We start from the raw sequence: 15,861 nt of genomic DNA, 5'->3' as shown, positions 1-15,861 counted from the left end.
AAAAAAAAAAAAAAAAAAAGATCTACATCAGAGAAGGAATGAATGAATGTAAAATAAAATATTTTATTTTTCTTATTCTTAATTGTTATATACAGTTATATACTTGTTATAAAGTAACAATAGTAACAATGTGTTATATGATTATAGCATAGGGATAAACAATGTCCCAATGGAAGGGAGGAAGAAGTTGGGAATACACTGTTATGAGGTACCTACACTCATAACATTTATGCAATATTATTGCATTTCAATATATACATGAAATGCAATAATATTGCCTGAAGGTGGACTTACATTAGTTTAAAATATATTTTATAAACTTTAGGCCAACCACTAAAAAGCTTTTTTAAATAAGCATAATTTCTGTGCTAAAAGAAGAGATAAAAGCTGAATGAAATAAAGTGCTCAACTCAAACCAGGAAAGACAGAAAAGGAAGCTTCTGGTATATATAAGAAAAAAGTTACAAGCATGGCTGATATTAACCCAAATACATTAATTATTACTTTAAATGTGAGTGGTCTAAATACTGCAATTAAAAGACAGTGATTGTCATAGTGGCTGCAAAACAATAACTAACTATATATTGTCTACAAGAACATCACTTTAAATGTGAAGACTGATAAGTTAAAAATAAAGTGATAGAGAAAATATACCATGCTACCACTAATCAAAAGAAAGTTGAAGTAGCTTTGTTAATTTCAGACAAAGCAGATTTCAGAGCAAGGAAATTTATCAGGGATAAAGGAGACATTACATAATAATAAAAGGGTCAGTTCTCTAAGAAGACATAGCATCCCTAAACATGAATGCCTCTAAAGATACATGAAACAAAAACAGATAGAACTAAAAGGATAAAATGAGGAAAAAATTATAGTTGGAGACTTTATCCCCTGTCACCCCATCAGTAATTGCTAGATCAAGCAGGCAGAAAATCAATTAAGGCTGCAGTTAACCTGAATGGCACTATCAGTCAACTGAATTGAGGTTTATGAAGGACTCCAACAACAGCAGAATACACATTCTTCTCCAGTTTACATGGAACATGCACCAAGGCAAACCACCTTCTGTACCATAAAACATACCTTAACAAATTTAAAAAGTAAAAAATACATAAAATATGTTCTCAGACAGCAGTGAAATTGAACTAGAAACCAGTAACACAAAGATGGCTGGAAAATTCCCAAATATTTGTAAATTAACACACTTGTAAAGACCACACAAGTATCAAAAAAGTTTAAAATATTTTGAACTAAAAGAAAATGAAACCAACACTTGTCAAAATTTGTCAAAGGCAACAAAAGCAATGCTTAGAGGGAAATTTATAGCACTAAATGCATATATTAGAAAAAATAATCAGTTACCTAAGTTTCCACCTTAGGAAACTAGAGAAATAAGAGGTATTTAAGCCTAAATCAAGCAGAAGGAAAGAAATCAAAATTAGATCCTAAATCTATGAAATTGAAAACAGGAAAACAATAGAGAAAATTAACAAACCAAAAACAATTTCTTTAAAAAAAAAAAAAAAGTCAGTAAAATTAACAAAACCCTAACCAAGCTAATAGAGAGAGAGAGAGAAAGCATCAATATTAAAAATGAAAGAAGGGTCATCTCTAGTGTTCCATGGATAATAAAAGATAATATAAGAATATGGTATTCTGAACAACTCTGTGTCCACAAATTTGATGATTTAGATGAAATGGACTAATTTCTTGAAAGATACAAACTACTAAAACACAAAAAGAAATAGATATAGTACTCTTAAGATTATCAATTTAAAAAAAACAATAAAAAAGCCTTACAAAAAAAGGAAATTATCAAGCCCAGATAGTTTCACTGGTAAGTTCTATCAAACATTTAAGGAAAAAATGATACCAATACTCCACAATCTCTCCCAGAAAGCAGAAGAGCAGAAGGAACAGTTCCTAACTCATTCTATCAGGGTACCTTTACCCTGATACTAAAACAAGATGACACTGCAAGAAAGGAAAACTACAGACCAGTATGTCTCATCAACATACATGCAAACTTGTAGTTAAGATAAATAAGTTCTGGAGACCTAACATACAGACTGGACTGTAAGTAATAATAATGTATTCTATACTTGAACTGTTAAGAGAGTAAATTTTAAGTATTTTTATCACAAAAAAAGTAACTGTGAGGTAACAGACATGTTAATTAGCCTGATTGTGATAATGTTTTCACAATGTATATGTATGTGAAAACATCACATTGTACACCTTGAATATATGAAATTTTATTTGTTGACTATACCTCAATGCTGAAAAAAGTTCTTAAATTAATTAGAATAAAATTAGGCAGCTGGGTGCAATGGCTGGTGCCTGTAATCCCAGCACTTTGGGAGGCTGAGGCGGGTGAATCACATGAGGTCAGGAGTTTGCGACCAACCTGACCAACATGCTGAAATCCCATTAACCAGACATGGTGGCACCCACCTGTAGTCTCAGCTACTTGGGAGGCTGAGGCAGGAGAATTACTTGAACCCAGGAGGCAGAGGTTGCAGTGATCTGAGACCCCTGCATTCCAGCCTGGGCAACAGAGCAATACTCTGTCTGATAAAATAAATAAAAGAAAATAAAAGGCCGGGCGCGGTGGCTCACGCCTGTAATCCCAGCACTTTGGGAGGCTGAGGCGGGTGGGTCACAAGGTCAGGAGATCGAGACCATCCTGGCTAGCACGGTGAAACCCCATCTCTACTAAAAATGCAAAAAATTAGCCGGGCGTGGCGGCGGGCGCCTGTAGTCCCAGCTACTTGGGAGACTGAGGCAGGAGAATGGTGGGAACCTGGGAGGCAGAGCTTGCAGTGAGCCAAGATCCCGCCACTGCACTCCAGACTGGGCAACTGAGCAAAACTCTGTCTCAAAAAAAAATAAATAAATAAAATAAAATAAATAAAATAAAATAAAATAAAATTAGTTAACTACTAACATACATACAAAAATCTTCAACAAGATATTAGCAAATCCAATAATGTTAAATAAGAACTATATACTATAATCAAGTGGGATTTATTCCAGGTGTGCAAGGGTGGTTCAATATAAAAAATCAATCAGTGTAATCTACCACATTAAGATGAGCCTGGAGCATCTCGTAGTTCTAGAAAGTAAAAAATGCACAAGAAAACAACAGATAATGATGGAGGTATGACATGGGGGTACAGGAGCCAACTAAAAGAGCTGGAACAATTTGAGCAATAAAGTAGTATTGGATTGTAACCCAACCCAAGTTATAATGTAAATATCCATGAATCCAAACTGATATAAGTGATTAAATAATTAAATAAATGGGGCATAATAAACACATCTTCCAAGTAGAAGAGTTCCAAATAATTTACAGAGATACTCTGCCCTTAAGGAGGTGGAGCACAACTCGTCACTCCTTTAGTGTGTGTTACTTACACATAGTAACTTTCTTCCAAAGAGTATATAATATGGAAAGGGAGAATAATGTGGAAAGTATAATAGAGTATAATATGGAAAGGGGGGGACAAAAGAGTAACTTGACAGTGGAGAAACTTGGCAAACATACCAGTCAGGTGATCATCAATATTGACAGTGGAAAGTCATATTGATAGCCTGTATTTATGAGATAATGTGTTGAGAATAACATTTTACTTCTGTGCTCTTCCTTCCACAAACCCATAACCCCAGTTTAATCATGAGAAAACACCAGACAAATCCCAACTGAGGGACATTCTGCATAATACCTGACCAGTAATTCTCAAAAGTGTCAAGATAGTCAAAAAAATAAGGAAAGTTGGAGAAACTTTCACAACCTTAGAGGTACCTAAGGAGACACATCCGTTAAATGTAATGTGGCATCCTGGAAGGGATCCTGGAACAGAAAGCGGACATTAGGGAAGATTTGAGGAAATCTGAATAATGTATGAACCTCAGTTAATAATCATGTATCAGTATTGGTTTACTAATGATGACAAATGTGCCATACTAAAGATGTTAATAATAGGTGAAACTGGATATGGGGCATATGGGAACTCTCCATACTATGTTTGCAATAATCCTGTAAATCTAACACTGCTCTGAAGTTGAAAAAGGTTACTTTTTAAATGATTATTATTATTTTAAAATTAACATAGCATGCCAAAAGTTTGTTTAGGGTAAGTGACATGGGCAGAATGATTCATCCTAGTCCTTCATCGTAATGTCCACATCTACAAATACATTTGTCCAACTGAGCAATTTGTGTATCAGCCCACACGGATAGGGTCTGCTTCACCAGCTGTCCCTATTTCTGAGAAAATAGGTCAACTTAAGTTTTGCAGACTTCTCAGACTAGCTCCATGCCCACACCTGCACACCCAAGTGCTGCAGTTGTATTCTAGATTGACAAATCATTAAATGATCGTTATCTCATTTTGAAAAAAAAAAAAAAGGGAATAGAAAGATAAAGAGTAAAACTTGACTATTTGCTCTACCTTTGAATTGCATTGCTTTGGGGGAACCACTGTTGCAAGACAGACTTAATTAGTATGGTTCCCCCTTTCCTTTCCCCAGGCTCATTCAAATGGGCTATTTAATGGTTAAAAGGCAGGCCAAAGGAAGGAAGAGAGAAAAGCTTCAGGAGAGGGAAAATCTGGAAGCTGAACTCAAGCCCCTAAATAATTAACTTGGCTATAGAGGCTCCATTGTCTTTCTCTTATCTTCTTTGGACTTTTAAGTGACAATCCTATTCTTCTTAAATTTCCTTCTGTCTTGGCTTCTGGCTTTACAGATGACTGGCACTTTTAAATTGTGAGAATGGTTTACCTTTCTGGCTGAGCAGTCTCTCAAAAATCATTTTATTATGGGGGAGAAAACAAGGCTAGCAGCTCAATGAGTTGTCTCTTGGCAGCGTATCTTTTTATTTCTGAATTTCACTGTGACCTGTTTGCCTTGTCCCGCTGCCACTGTCTAATCTAACATCCTAATAACAACCCGTACCTTGTAATTTGGATTTTCAAAGCTGTATTTTTCAACTATGTTCTTTCTGTCCAAATCAAAGGCACTGTTTCAATGTCAGTAGGACAGACAATAAGAGAAAACATATTGAGGCACACGTACGTACACATGCACACGCACGCGCACTCGAACAGCTTCAAGTCAGGGATTTGTCTGAATTTTAGCTCAAATATTTTCTGTTTCTCTTTCCTCTGTTTTTGAGCATCTAGTTTCCTGAACTGTAAAGGAAGTTTGGGGTTTGAGTTATTTTTCTTTTTCAGTGACCTAAATAGTAAGTATCCCAGCCATTATATTTTCAGATCAATATTAAACATTTTCCTACTTAAGATATGGAGATCTTTGTAAATAAAAGTATTCAGACTTTCAAGAACATGTAATTTAAGTACACAAACATCTTGTATTGTTGCCTGAGTCTTTATGTTTTGAACTTTATTCATCTGTTCCATGGTCCATGCCAGTAGTGATTGAATTAGTAAAACTTTCTGTGGTCAGAGGGTCTTTGAATATGAGGAATATTTTTTTCCATCTCTCCACCCAGTTACTTCTTCCCACAAATGTACTAACCTTTTAGATAGAAATGCTGTTTGCAAACACCTCCAGGGGAAATTTAGTCTATCTTTTTAGCCGTTGAGAATTTTAGGACTATAAGTGTCTGAAAATAATTACTTTAACACTTCATTTTACATACAAATAATAATTTGTAAAAACAATAAACTAATATTATTAGCACACAAATGCCATAATATAAATTAGCTGATTTGTCCCCTTAAGTCTGTGAGTCTGCTAAAATTTAGATAATTAGAGGAGGCAAAATAATTGATAAGCTCCCTGCTAGGCATCAAGGTATACTCTTTAATGTATGAGGATCATGTAGCAAGAAACTACAATTAGCAAATTAAACAATTGTGCTGTTGTAATAATTAAGTTCTCTGATGTAGCTGTTCTCCTATAAAGTTTTACTTTTATTTCCTACTCTTGTTACTGTAGAGAAAGTAAAATTACTTGGCTATCGCAAATATGCTTACATTCACATCCCCCAAATTTCACACTCCAAGAACTCTATGAATATATGTGAATATGTGCACACATTTTTATCTTACCTTGATTGGTAAAGAACTTCAATCCATTTACAAAATCCCTGTAACATGGCAAAATAAAAGCCCATTAAAATATGAAAAATATGAGTCAAAGGGCAAATAATGTCAGGAAACTAATAGGGAACCAGAAGTAAGGTTGGAACACAATATGGTGTTCATGCCAGAGGTGGATCAACGCTTTAGGCTCTCAGGTTTCCAAATGCCCAAAGGAAAATGGACACTTTCAAACTATGCAGAATCTATATGGGGAAAAGTAAACTAGTTACTCAGGAAAAGCACCACTGCTACTGAGACCAGGGGACAAAATAACTCCCAATTCTGTCTCAGAAAGGTCAGTTTAATTGTGCTGACAAAAGTATCTTTATGGTAAACATAGTGAAAAGTTTCTTAGAGTTATGACTGAGAAAGTGTATTTATTTATTTATTATTATTATTATCATTTGTTTGTTTGGTGGACGAGGTCTTTAATTCTTCACTGCACTTGAAAAAAAAAAAAATCGAAATGACATCCAGATAAACAAGGGATAAAGGTAACCACTTCCAACTTCAGGCCCTGAGCAGACAGCCGTGCTCAAGCTGTATTTCAGGGATGTTGAAAAGGCCCTCTGGGCTGGGCGTGGTGGCTCATGCCTGTAATCCCAGCACTGTGGGAGCCAGAGGCGGGTGGACCACTTGAGGTCGGGAATTCAAGACTAGCCTAACCGACATGGCAAAAGGCTGTCTTCACTAAAAATACAAAAAATTAGCCAAGTGTGGTGGCACGTGCCGGTAATCTCAGTTACTCAGGAGGCTGAGGCTTGAACCCAGGAGAATCACTTGAACCCAGGAGGCTAAGGTTGTAGTGAGCCGAGATCGCACCACTGCACTCCAGTCTGGGTGACAAAGTGAGACTTCGTCTCCAAAAAAAAAAAAAAAAAATGTCAGGCGCAGTGACTCATGCCTGTAATCTCAACACTTTGGGAGGCCGAGGTATGTGGATCACCTGAGGTCAGGAGCTTGCAACCAGCCTGGCCAACATAGTGAAACTCTGTCTCTACTAAAAATACAAAAAAAATAGCTGGGCGTGGTGTCCTGTGTCTGTGATCACAGCTACCTGGGAGGCTGAAGCAGAAGAACCCGCTTTGCTTGAACCCGGGAGGCTGAGGTTGCAGTGAGCTGAGATCCTGCCATTGCACTCCAGCCTGGGAAACAAGAGTGAAACTCCATCTCTCTCGCTCTCATTCTCTCTCACACACACACACACGCACACACACACACAAAGGCCTTCTGCTCTCAAATATAACTCTCTTCCCCGGTCGCATCCCCACACTATTTACTCAGGATGGAAACTCTCTTAAGGAGGGTAAGCCATTCATTCCTCAATTACAGAAAAATTCAAAATTGATAATTAAAGTTATTTAAATGCCCATAGAAAGTTCCATGAACTGAAGAAGGCCAAGGTGATGGCATCAAAGAGAGCAAGGGCACAAGCAAGACCACCAGGACCACCTATCACTGTCTGTAGTTTGGTACATTTATCATTATTTTTATTATTATTTTGAGACAGAGTTTTGCTCTGTCACCAACCTGGAGTGCAGTGGTGTACTCTCGGCTCACTGCAACCTCTGCCTCCAGAATTCAAGCGATTCTCCTGCCTCAGCCTCCAGAGTAACTGGGACCACAGGCGTGCGCCACCATGCCCGACCAATTTTTGTATTTTTAGTAGAGATGGGGTTTCACCATGTTGGCCAAGATGGTCTCGATCGCTTGACCTCATGATCCACTATCTCGGCCTCCCAAAGTGCTGGGATTACAGGCATGAGCCACCACGCCCGGCCAAAACTCAGAAAGATTAATACCAGCTGGGAGTCTATTGGGTTGCCTATACAATTGATTCAAGTACTCAGTTCTCTGGTTTATCAATTAATATATTTTATGTTGTCTAGCGGTGTTACCTAAGCAGGAGTGCTTTGGCTTTGGAACTGTAGGAGGGAAATTGTTACTTGTCACAGTGATGCGAGGTGAGCATCACTGGTGTTTAGCGGGAAAGTTCTGGGAATTTTAAAGAGACTAAAATGAATAGGATAGTCCAACACAATAAAGATTTCCTTTTTTGTTGGTCTTTTTGGGTTGTTTTTTCATTTTTTTTTTTTTAATACTTTAAGTTCTGGGATACATGTGCAGAACGTGTAGGTTTGTTAAATAGGTATACATGTGCCATAGTGGTTTGCTGCACCCATCAACCCGTCATCTACGTTAGGTATTTCTCCTAATATTGTCCTTCCCCTTGCCCCCAACCCCCTGACAGGCCCTGGTGTGTGATGTTCCCTTCCCCGTGCCCATATGCAGAAAACTGAAACTAGACTCCTTATACCTTACACAATAAAGATTTCTAATATCCCAGATGACCATCACAGCTTCACTGAGAATTTCTGAGAGAAATGAATGGATTCCATGTCCTTTAGATAATGCTTCTGCAGGTATTGTTTCTTTCAGACAAGCTATTGACAAGAATTGCCTGGCATAGACTCATAAGTTTAGTCCTCGGCAAATTACTCACAACATTTCTTAGGCTAATAGCTCTGTTCATTGCAGGGCTTTACTTAAATAACAAATATCCTGTGGAAGGAAATTTATCCACAAAGAGACAAAACAATAAAATAGATTTGTTTCTCTTTCCTCCTACTGTAGGCACTAGCTAATGTCTGTGAAAAGCCATTATATTGTCTACGTATTGTATATACATATTATAAACACAATTGTATACATACACATAGTTGATACATTGGTAATAGTTCTTTCCAATTCTTGAGTAAACATGGAACTGTTTTTTTTATGTATGGCCTTCCTTATTAGTTTGACACCCAAACCTGCCATGATGACACTGGCCTTACCCTTCAGCCCATCCAAAGTTTTGTTCATGAAATGACTCTTCATTTCAAATTCCTCCACAACAGGGCACACTCTTTTGTTTCTGTAGTTTTATTAACGTTATTATTATTACTGGATTTTAAAAACGTTATTTACTGCATTTTCAAAACATTTCTTTTGTCCTAAATATCGGGTGGGCCCCTATCACAACAATAGGGTAATATTTTGAGAAATTAACCAATATGTTATTTAGAGACTCCTTTTTTGTTCAAGTAATTACCATTCCTCACTCACCCCCAGTGAAAATACACCATGGCCACTTGAAGTCCAAGATGTTTGATAAACAAGAGTTAGGAATTTTGGAATCCAAAAGGCCAAACCTTGAAGGAACAAGACATAAAGTTTATGCCTTAATCAAAGGAGAATGGAGGAAAGACCAGACTATTAATCGTGGGTCCAGACAAGGGCTTCCCAAGTGGTGGGGGCGGGGAATAAAAAGAAACATTACCCAGAAGAGAGGCTGTTGGGAGAAGAGATGAGAGGACTAAATGAAGTAACCACAAAGAGAGGAGCTGAGTCAGCACTCAAGAGACATCGTGGTCTCTGCTCAAGTGGGAGCCAGCAATTGCCAGAACCAGGGAGCCGTAAGAAAGCTAAACCACTTCCCAAAACTATCCAACCAGGTGCTGGTGAGTCCCACACTTCATCCCTGCATCAAGGAGCTATAATAATTAGCCAGCTTGTCACCAAGCAGCAAGGACCTCCTGTTAACAGCAGCCTCTACATCACTCATGGATGCCTAGTAAGAATGGCATGGTGCCTATATCCCAATAACGTTTTTGGACCCAAACATGGACAGCTCTCCTGTCAAGAGCTTAGTTTAATTATCAGGCCCTTCCAGCAGAGATCAGAGCTTTGGACAACGAGAAGGAAAATATTGATGTGGAAATGAGGGCCCACAAACCTTTTGTTTGCACAGAATTAAAACAAATCCAGCCTGAGATCTCTCCCTACATCAGGCCCTGCTTTACAATATCCTGCAGCTTTTCTGCTACCATATGTCCTCCACACAACATGTCTGGGTGCATATTACGTTAATGCTACTAAGTACAAGACCAGAATATTTCAACATGAAATAAAAACATTAAAACAGATAAAAATGAATTTGCTTTGTGAAGTAGGGCCAGAGCTTCAAAGCCCTGTCTGTTTGGCCTCCCTCTTACCAGTGCCATCTCCATTGCCAACTCAGGCGACCCCATCATCCTTCTATGGAAACACAATTTGCAAACTATTCTGGAATTCTCTTTTACAGATTTGGTTTTGTCTCTTAACATACAGAGATGGTTTCTGGATATAAGCTTGCTCCCTGTGCTTGCATCAGAATCACCTGCAAAGTATTTGTTTTTGTTTTTTTTATTGGCCCTCCTCTCAAGATTGTTACTTACAGGTCTGAGATAAGGCCCAGAAATCTCTGTTTTTAGCAAGCTTCCCAGGTAACACAGATGCACAGGCGGGTCTCCAATCCACTGAAATAAAGCTTTCAGGGTGGTGCTGTTCAAACCCCTCATAGACTCTCAAACAGCACCAATACTTCACTGACCCTCTGTATGATACATTACCTTATCTGATAAATTCCCAAGTGGCTCTTCAGCCTTCTTGTTGTGATTTACTTGGATGCCAAGTTACACACTCTGTAAGAAGCAGACATGATTCCCAGTTATCCTCCACCGATATTTGCAAAATGATTCTACAATGTGTTTTTCGTATCTTATTTTTCATTTTACTCTGTAGGCAATGCATATATATTTCGTACTGAAATAAAAGGCTTTTACCTACATAAACCACTATAGAATTAGTATCCATTGGCATTTTTGTTAGAGTGAAGATTAGCACAAGAAAGTTTGGTAAATGAAACAATGCTGATGAGCTTTTCTGAAGCATCTTTTCAATATTTTTTTTCAAAGACATTATAGTTTCAAGCAGGCTTTGGAATAAATAAACCCATTAATCAGGCACTGAAATGCTGCTACAGCATTTTAAAACTGTATCAATGAAAGCGTACTCTGGAAACCTTTTGCCAAAAATGTCCAACTTGATTGATTATTTTGTATATGCATATATCTTTTGTTCCCATGGTGCTGTTGTGTTTCTGAATATAGCCAATATTTAATATTTATATAGCAGAAGAGGGAAAAATAGCATACAGACATCCAGTCTTTATATGAATGATCATATGTAAACCGAACATACCACAATGAAAATAAATACATTTAGGCTGGGCGGCCCTCAACCACAATAGCAAAGCTAATGAATATTGTCTTTGGCCACTGCTTTTGGTTCTTGTCTCACTCCACCAATATTTTTCTGCCCCATGGCTCAGAACTACGCATCCCATCCCAACAAGGGCCATCCCCTGAACTCAGTGTCTTCACCTCCAGAAGATTTGTCTAATCGCCTTATCTAAGAGAGCAGTCCCCTGCCTCAGTACTATAGCACTGTCTATTCTGACACCCAGTTCTATTTTCTTCATAGTGGTTATCACCTTTTATTTATTGCTGATCTCTTCCACTGGGATGGGAAGTAAGCAAAAAGGGCCCTGTCTGTCTAGTCCTCATAGTATGATCAGAGCCAAAGATGGCACATTATAGGCACTCAAGAAATATGTGTTGAACTTAATAGAACCAGAAGAATGTGTTGAAAATAGATTTGCCAAGTATCTGGCTCTCCAAATGGCCAAAAAGAAGTTGATTTCCTACTTGAAACTGTGATGAAAAAAATCCTAAAAATGGTAAAAGCGGAGTAAAACAGAAAATGACACTCCAGAAGATCCAAAGGAATTCAATATAAACTAAAAAAAAACCCCACATGAACTTCTAAAATACTGTGTAATAGAAAAATACATTTTCTGATTACTAAATGCATTTGTACAAACATTAAACCACCCTACCAATCTTAGTAGTAACAAATTGAATATTCCTTAAAAATGCTGCTATAAAGACAGAATGAAAACTAGTCAAGTAAAACCTCACAGAAATCTTCTAAAGCTGTTAGAACCATCCCATTCAGTATGAAATGCAGTGTGTTTTAGATTTAATAATGAGGAAGCAAGTTTTCAACGAATTGATGAATTTCATAAATGAGAGTAATAGGTCACTTGAAAATACTGTTATTCAACAGATCAGCTGTTCAGCCAATTGATATTAGTGATATAACTAGAATGTGATATTGAACCTAGAAGTTTTTTTCTTATTCCCACTTTATAGTGGATGAACTTGAAGTTGACTAGCTTGCCCAAGGATACCTAGGTGGTAAGTGCAGAGCCACCTTTGATTCAGGTATTTAAATTTAGAGTCTGACCCTTTAATACTGCCCAAAAGACCTTCGGCCACCTAGGATTTAATATCTAAGGTTCTGACACTGCTAGAATGCTTCTGCAGATCCAGGATACTTCGTAACTTGTAATTTGTATAAGGCAGGAATTTGAATCAAGGCTGCCTAGTGAGCAAGGAAGACAGGTTGAGGAGGTACCTGAACACTTACAAGGCTATTATTTTCTTTTCAGGATTGCTCAGGCAATAATTATTTTGAGGAATCTGAATTTTATTGAGGAAAGTACATGCTGTAGAAGAGTGGTACTGACAAATGTGGGATATGAGACAATCTCATCATGTATGTTCAACATCTAGTGAAAGTCAACTTCAAGGTCCTCATAAGTAGGAATAGAATAGTCCTTAACAGTGGTACCCTTGGGTATTCATGAATTCTCCATACTGGCTCATATTGGCCTTTATATTTTTCTGAGCAACATAGTAAGTAGGGCCACTAGCTAAGGTAAAGAAAGAGCAAGTGAGTGTTACATAGCTGAGATGAGATTAGACAAATGAGATGAGATGAATCTGAGACAAAGATCATTCCTCCACATTTGTCACCTACTAGACATTTCTTTGCACCAACCAGCTTCTTTTTAAACATTCATATATCTCCTGGGATTCTTAATCCTCATTATATTAGTCCGTTCTCACATGGCTATAAAGAAATACCTGAGTCTGGGTAATTTATAAAGAAAAGAGGTTTAATTGGCTCACAGTTCTGCAGGCTGTACAGGAAGCATGACTGAGGAGGCATCAGGCAACTTACAAACGTGGTGGAAAGCAAAGGAGAAGCAGACATGTTTTACATGGTTGAAGAAGGAAGAGAGTGAAGTGGGAGGTGCTACACACTTAAACAACTAGGTCTCATGAGAACTCACTATCACCAGAACAGCAAGGGGGAAATCCATCCCCATGATCCAGTCACCTCTCACCAGGCCCATCCTCCAACACTGGGGATTACAATTTGACATGAGATTTGGGCAAACCATATTACTCATATAGGTTATTGTTATTTGTTTTCTAAAAAGGATGCTAATACAAGTCTCTCTTGTGTCATAAATTTAAACTGAAACCCAAAATTTTTAAATGATTTGTTCAAGGTCACCTAGCTAGTTACTAGCAGATTATGGATGTGAAACAGTCTTCATTTTCCAAGTCCAGAGTTCTCTTCTTTATATTTTCAGTGGTTCTTAAGCATTTATTAACAATGAGACCATTTTTCACCTGAATCCAATCTTATGTAACCTCAATATATATAACTAATAAAGGCTGCATTATTTCTGGAAATTTTTGAAATTGGTGGCCATGGGTGTCAACACATCAGTTTCAACATCCAGTTTTTCTTCATTTTTTATTATACAGTATTGAGAAAATCCTTATTCACTCAGAAAAGTAATTCCAAGTGGTAACACATTTTAAGACCTCTCCTTGCAACCCCAGAATGCTCCTGAATCAAATTCGGTTCTTGAATCAAACTCTGGAAGAGGCTTTGGAAAACGCTACTTGGGACATAGTCTGGAAACTGCTGCAATCAAGCCTTGTTCCTTTTTTCTATCTTCTACACATTCCTGCCAACTGCTTTATTCAATTCAATACCGAAGTCATCATCAGCAAACTAAACATTGACTGAAGATTGTGGGGAAAAAAAAAAAAAGGAGGTGGTTGGAGGATGGAAAGAAAGAAAGAGAAGAGCAAAAATGAGACCAGTTTTGGCTCTAGTGCAATTCATTTAAAATTAATTCAGCAAATGAGCAGTTTGCCAATTAGCCAAACTTATTGGTTTATTTAAGACTGTCTTTTTAAGAGGACTGTATATAGTTCAGGCCATTTTATATTGAATGTGATGCTTTTAACAGCCTTTTGAAGACTTTTAAATTTTAGTTGAGTGGCTTTCATTTTGCCTTTAAAACAGCATTTTAAGCAAAGTATAATTGACTTTGCTCCATCAAGGGCAGGAGAGAGACCTCAAGCCTGCAAAAAGCACCCCTGGGCTGCCCACCTCAGAGACGGGGCTGCTAAAGGGCAAAGAGTGAGGAGACTAAGGGGCAAAAGAAGGGGATCGAGAAAGGATGAGGGGCAGAAAGCATGTCACTGTAGAATGAGTGACAGAGTGAGGGAAGAGCAAAAGTCAGACAGAGGAAAAACTAAAGGGCAGGGAACCCAGAGGCCCCAGAACCAGGAAAGTTTTGGCTGTTCATAACCCTCCGTGTTTAAATGGATGGAAACCATAAGAAATCAGATAATGAAAATGCTGAATATAAGACATGCATTCCTAAAAATATTTACAGAAAAATAAAGATATTGTCAAATGCCAAAATACAGACAGTAAATATGACAAGTAAGTGTGGAAATTCGGCATGAGATGTGAAAGCAACTTTTCTACAGTTCAGGCTAGAGGCAAACGTCGGATTAAAACTCAGATCTTCTGATTCTTAGACTAATGCCTTTTCTATTGTTTTATGTGCTTTTTAAGGTGAATATTGCCTGTCTGGACATTTACCTCTGTTTGCTTTTAGACATTTCTCCCAAAGGCAATACAAAGCAAAAGAAAACAAAATTATATTATCCAAGTTAATAAAGTGTGCTTTCAAATTACTAAATAAATAGGCTATAGCTTAAATTAGCCTAGAAGAAGTTACCCTTAAAAAGTGAAGCCTTTCCAACACATTAATTTAGTCATCAGGGTTTTGAACACATTTGTTTAAACATGCGTCATTTTTAGAGGTTTTAGAGGTGTTTATGCTTTTTCTCATCCTTTGAAGAGTTTCCACAAATGAGACAGGCAGACATTTTATAAAAATGATAAATTGGCCTGTTACAAGTAGCCCAGGATCCTATTCCTCGTGTCTATTTCTCCTTTCACACTGTATCACTTCCTGGAAGTATTAATAGTTGTATTTCATTTTCCTATATAAATATTTAAGGACTGTAATTCTGCCCAGTTGACATTGGCAGTGCTTATGCACGGAGATGTTTCATTATCTGCTCCTCATATCAACATAATCTTGTCAAACTTTGTTTCCAATAAATAGGGCAGGCTGTATTTGGAATATTTTAATAACCAAGCGCAGTCATATTGCTTTCAATCATGGCCTGCTTACAAATCCCCAGCTAAGAGGTGCAGTTACATGGAACAATAACCCATGAGCAGCGTGCCAATATATTTTCATTAGTCAATGACACCCAGCTGCAGAGAGAAATTAGGTTGTGTCCTTTAAAACCCATCGTTCTCTTGTGGCAGAACCACAGCGGGCCAGATTGGCTTCACCAAACCCTCCTGCCGTTCTTCATTCAATGCTCCAGCTGGGTTGTGTTCATCATAAACCCTAAGTCTGCAATTTTTCAATTCCATATTAGGCTTGAATTCAATGCCTATTGTTCCGATGTTATAGGGAAGCCACACAAGGAAAATGTCATTGAATCGCTCTTGTTTAAAGCACTTCTTCTCACCCTATTATTCTGGGTCATTTGGAAAAATAATTTATCTATGGAAACTTTGGAAACGATGATTAGTTTGGCATTACTTTGGATTTTTCCGTGGTCTTTTAAATTTTTAACAACACTCC

Source organism: Colobus angolensis, unplaced genomic scaffold, assembly GCF_000951035.1.
Source record: "Colobus angolensis palliatus isolate OR3802 unplaced genomic scaffold, Cang.pa_1.0 Scaffold140, whole genome shotgun sequence".
NCBI lineage: Eukaryota > Metazoa > Chordata > Mammalia > Primates > Cercopithecidae > Colobus > Colobus angolensis.
Note: the sequence above shows the minus strand (reverse complement) of the source record.